General features: G+C 46.4%; 1 protein-coding gene across 1 annotated transcript in view; it reads right to left on the reverse strand.

Moving 5' to 3' along the window:
• Positions 1 to 5,360, reverse strand: part of Serinc5 (serine incorporator 5) — a 95,544-nt gene that overhangs the window by 25,249 nt on the left and 64,935 nt on the right. The gene's annotated exons all lie outside the window — the stretch shown is intronic.

Below are 5,360 nucleotides of genomic sequence, written 5' to 3' on the forward strand. Positions count from 1 at the left end.
CTGACCCAAGTGTGTTCAACACCTAAAGTGAACATCCTCCAGCATTACTGGGGAAGGTGGCAGCAGCACTGGGGCATGAAGTGGGATTGGCTACACTTTCTCTCTCTCTCTCTCTCTCTCTCTCTCTCTCTCTCTCTCTCTCTCTCTCTCGTGCAGGGGAAACAACTCCACTCCCAGGAGACTAGCCAGCCCCAGTTCTTTTCCCTATGTACTGAGAAGGGCCTGTATCAGGACCACTCTCTGAAATACCATGAGGAAATATTACAGTAAATAAAATCAGGGAAAGAGGGCTGGAGAGATGGCCCAATGGTTAAAAGCACTTACTGCTCTCGCAGAAGTTCTGAGCTCAATTCCCAGCATCCACATCAGGCTCGCAATTTCCTATAGCTCCAGCTCCTGGGAGCCCAAAGCCTCCAGGGGTAGCCGCACTCGCATGCACACACTCCCATAGAGACAATGCTCACATGTGCAATTTAATACATCTCTAAGTCAGGGAAAGAAAAGCTGTACTGGGGCTGGGGAGGTAGCTCATAACAGCTCGATTCCTGGTGTTCTCTGGACATCTACAAGTCCAGTCTACACGGAGTGTTCCAGACCAAAGGGTGGACAGCATCTGAAGAAGGATAGCTCATGTTGTCCTCTGGCTTCCATATACACGCACACATATGTTCATCCCATAAACATGAATATGCGCACACATATGCACACAAAAGAAGGAAAGGCAAGGGAAAGGAAAGGAGGGAAGAGGAGGGGAGGGGAGGGGAGGGGAGGGATGGTTTACTGGGATATGCCATAAAGAAACTAAGAGAAGAACCTACTTGGCAGTTTTTATAGATATTAATAAAGGTATGAGTAAGATTAGTGGTGACAGAACTCTGTAGAAATTGTTCAGAACAAAGAGAAGGGCGTTTATAAAAGCTAAGCAAGGAGGACAGAGCAAGGGAGACTGGATGATTGACTGTCATCCACCTCATGATTCAGCTGCTCTTGGTGTCAGCACCACACTCCCACAACCTCCATAGAAAGCAGCTTGCCTAATGTTCCCACAGAGCTGGAAAGGGTTCAAGAAGCACAGCTCTGGAAGGCAGCTCTGCCAGAGACAGAGAAAATAGGAAGGAAGGCTGAGATAATGACCATCACATTCCTGACACTAAATCAGGCACTCTGATGACCTCAGAGTCACTCCATAAGAAAGACACACAAAGAAAACAAGAGAGAATAAGACATGGGGGGGGGGGGGGAACAAAATATACCAAGTGACAAGGAGACAAGGTGAAATACACACCAAAAGGTGAGCACTGCACTGGAGGGAAGGGCAGGCCCTGCTTGCTCCTCCTCTGATCTTTGGGCTGTTAGCATGTGAGGGATTTCCGGTTATATTGGTAGCCCAGGTTAAGAGTTCGGCCAGAGCCTCTCCCGAGTTCTTCCACCTAGGCCCCACGTGAACCTTGGCAGATCACGATGATTCTGTGTTCACTTCCCTCCCCTCTAGCCTCCGAAAATGGTAACCATACTCTTACTGTTGGGAGAAAGAACACAAGCACCACAGGTGTTCTCCTCACTGCGGGCTCCACCCACACCTGAACCCTGGTCAGACCCGGCTCCATCTCCAGTGCGGGAGCACCCCACACCAGTCTCCCCAGCATGCCCTCGGCCCTCTCTAATCTTTGGCTTTTTAAGAATGATTTAGTTACACTCTTCCCTTCCAGACTCTTCTCTCCCAGCATTTCATTTAAACCAAGGCTGTAAGTCTGGAAACACAGCACAGTGGTGAAGTACTTGCCTAGCCGGTGCAATGCCCTGGGTAAAAAACAACTTTTAAAAAAGCCTTTATACTAGCCTCAAAGGCACTATGATCTGGCCCAGGGCCATCTCTGATATCATCTTCTCCACTCTTCCCACGCCACTGGACCTCAGACACAGATGTCCCTCTGTTCCTTAAACAAGCCCAGCAAGCTTAAGTCTGAGCAGGGTCCTCCCAAAGGACAGCCTACTCTCCTGCACCCATTATGGTGTAGAACTGTGCAGTTCTGTGATGGGGATCTACCTCTCCACTACAACACTATCAGCTTTGCAGAGCAGGCTGGGCTGTCCCCTGCCTCACTGCTACCATGTAGAACGGTGCCTGGGAAGTGAGCCACGCTCCCTGAGAATGCCCTACGGAAATAGCACAGGACAGCAAGGTTAGCAAGGAGGCTGTAGCTCTTCCTGCTCCAGCTTCACCTGTGCTCCTGTAGGCATCCTGCCGGAGGCCATCCCAGTCAGTACTGTGACTAATCACCTTTCCATTAACATGCCCATCAAAGTGTTGTCTGGACCACAACTGTCCTAAAGATATTGACCACATGTGGAGAAAGAAGCCCCGGGACAGAGACCGGAAGAGTACCACACCGGCTGACTGGCAGAGTCTACGCACACCACAGAAAGGGGGCCCAGACTCAATGAGAAGCAGGAACAAACTAAACCTAACAAGGGGAATTTAAAATCTCCAATGCTTTTAACATCAGCTCTCATTAGCAACGCCTGACTCTACTAGCTACCTTCTGTTATTTCATCAGTTACTTGTTTATGGAGGGGCATGTGGGCAGGTGGCACGCATGTACTGTGGCACATGTATGGAGGTCAGAGGGTGATTTATGGAAGTTCTCTCCTTCTAACACATGGGCTCAGATGTTTAGTGCCACCAACTGAACCATCTGGCCAGCACCTGTATCTTCCATTAGTTCAACTGTAATACAGAGCTGAGCTTTCAAATTGGGAATATGACCTAGACAGTAAAACATAAAACAAAACCACAACTATTAAGCATCCAATCCAACCAACCACACCATTTTATAGTACAGAAATTGGTGTCGGAGATGCCAACAAACATTCCTCAAAGCGACATTCCAAACGGGGGAGGGAGCAGAAGAGCTGTGTTTAGCTGGTTTGCAGGTCCATGGCATGTCTACCTTGTAGCTTTTGGGGTCTTCTCTTTTGATAGATTTATAAAGAAAATAAAAGAGAAAGAAAAGAGTGGCATCTAGTAAGCCATTCCCCTAAAACCAGCAATCACATTTTCTGGGTTAGCCCTGAATCAAGTCTATTCAAATCAAAGAAAAACAGAAATAAGGAGGGGCATAAAAGTTAAAAGAAAGAAAACAATTCTAGTGAGCACCCCAGCTTACTATTAATTTTAGGGTGACAGTCAACTGCAGGTGTGCTGTCAAAGGTTTGGTTGCCATTCCAGCCTCAAAGCAACATTACTGTCTGCAAAGGCCTTTTTTTTAGATTTGTTTTTGTCTAAGTTTTCAACTGTATAAATATATTCCATATGTACATGGTGTCCAAGGAGTCTCAATGTGATGTAGGGTTCCCTGAAGCTGGAGGTGCAGGTGGTCCCAGCAGCTGCAAGCTGCCCTGCATGGGAACTGAAACTGAACACAGCGGGGAGGAAGGGGGTGTCTTTGTAAGTGCAGGGAGTGCTCTTAACTGCTGAACCACCATCTCTCTACTGAGTAATTTCTAGAAAGTTCAAAGTGACCAAACTCTTCCAAAGGGCCCATTAAACTTTGGCATTACTCATCAGTCCCAGTGGCCCACGGATCAGTTAAAGCACTCAAGGAGAGGCAGAAGCACAAATGTGCCCGGGGGAACGTGCTGTGTGACATACAAGTCAGGACTCGGTGTCCAAGACACTAATATCTCAGCATAAAGCACGCACGTGCGATAGATCTGCAGATTATGTCCAATATAAAGACGGTCTATGCAGCACTGTCAGTTACGACGCATTTCTAACTGGTGATGGGTACTTCTGGATAAAGAGCAGAGGGCCAAAGAAAACCCCTTGGCTGATCTTTAAGAAAATGCTACTGCCTCAAAATGTGACTTAGAAGATGTGATAGTACAAATCACTAAATTTTAAAAGTGATTCACAATGTGGACAGCATGCAATAACTAACTCTTACAAGGGCATAAGTCAACTAAAATATGTAATTGAAGAAATAAGACTTTATAAAATATCAAAATGTACCAGAAGCACTTCTGTGTGACCAATCACTATGCTGTAAACATTTAATATGTATTTTCATTTGTGTGTGTGTGCGTGCATGCATGTATGTCTGTGTGTGCCTCTGGAAGGAGTCCGATCCCCTGGAGCTGGGGTTACAGGAAGTTGTGAGCTGCCGATATGGGTGCTGAGAACCAAGCTTGGATCCTGCAGAGGAGCAGCCAGTGCTCTTAACAACTGAGCCATCTCTCCAGCCCTGACATCTGAAGTCTGGTCCTACTGGGCTGTGCTAACCTACCATCCACTAAGGAGCAAAATGGCTGGCTACACTGTCTTCACTGATGTGCCCCCACCTGCCACGCCATCTCATCATCAAGTTTAGGACACAAAAGAAGAACAATGTCCAAGCTGAAGACTATGCTCAAGACAGAAAGTACTGAGAAAGTCTGGACAGTGTGCTTTGTCTTATTGAACATAACAATAAAATGCACACTCATGTGACACTGGTATTTGTTGTTTTGTCAAAATTCAGTATTAAAAAGTGATGCCTACAAAAATCTATAAGAGAGCAGCCACAGTTCATATACACCTAGGATCCTGGTACTCAGGAGGCAGAGGCAGGAGGATCATGAATTCACAACCAGCCTGAGTTGTAGAGGCAGGCAGACATAAATAAAGCAATAGCTTTATTGAGTATAAAAGAGAATTATTTTAAAAGCAAAGAAGTTAGCTCAGTGGTGAACACCAGCCCAGAGTTGATCACCAACAACACCAAGACAGACACCAAGTCAGAGCCATCGAGCACACTGTTCTGAACCTCAGTATGAGAACAGAATCTGTGTCTGGTTGCCACTTCCTCAGTGTAGCCCAACAAGAAAGAAAGCTATTAATAGGATTTCCCCTGTGGCCTGGAATGCAAACTCTGTTTTCAAGGCACTAAAGAGTCTTGTGCAAGACAGCTTTCTACAGCAGGACAGCAAGCTTTCCCGACAAAAAATGTTGTGTGTCTTGGAAAGTGGAGACAACAATTTTGTTTTTAAAAGAAGAGAATGAGTCCATCTCATTCTTCATAGAAGAATCTCATGCTCCAAAGGATTTGTGGCTTCTTCTGCTTCTTAACCTTGTAAGACCGGGGGCCTAGATGCAGCATATTCAAGTTACAGATGCACATGTTCCACATACCCAGACTATCATGATCCACACAGCCAGTCACACATGACCCACACAGACTATCATGATCCACACAGCCAGTCACACATGACCCACACAGACGGTCACACATGAACCACAAACCCAGACTATCATGAACCACACAGCCAGTCACACATGAACCACACAGACTATCATGATCCACACAGCCAGTCACACATGA

This window comes from Microtus ochrogaster, chromosome 19 (genome assembly GCF_000317375.1).
Source record: "Microtus ochrogaster isolate Prairie Vole_2 chromosome 19, MicOch1.0, whole genome shotgun sequence".
Taxonomy (NCBI): domain Eukaryota; kingdom Metazoa; phylum Chordata; class Mammalia; order Rodentia; family Cricetidae; genus Microtus; species Microtus ochrogaster.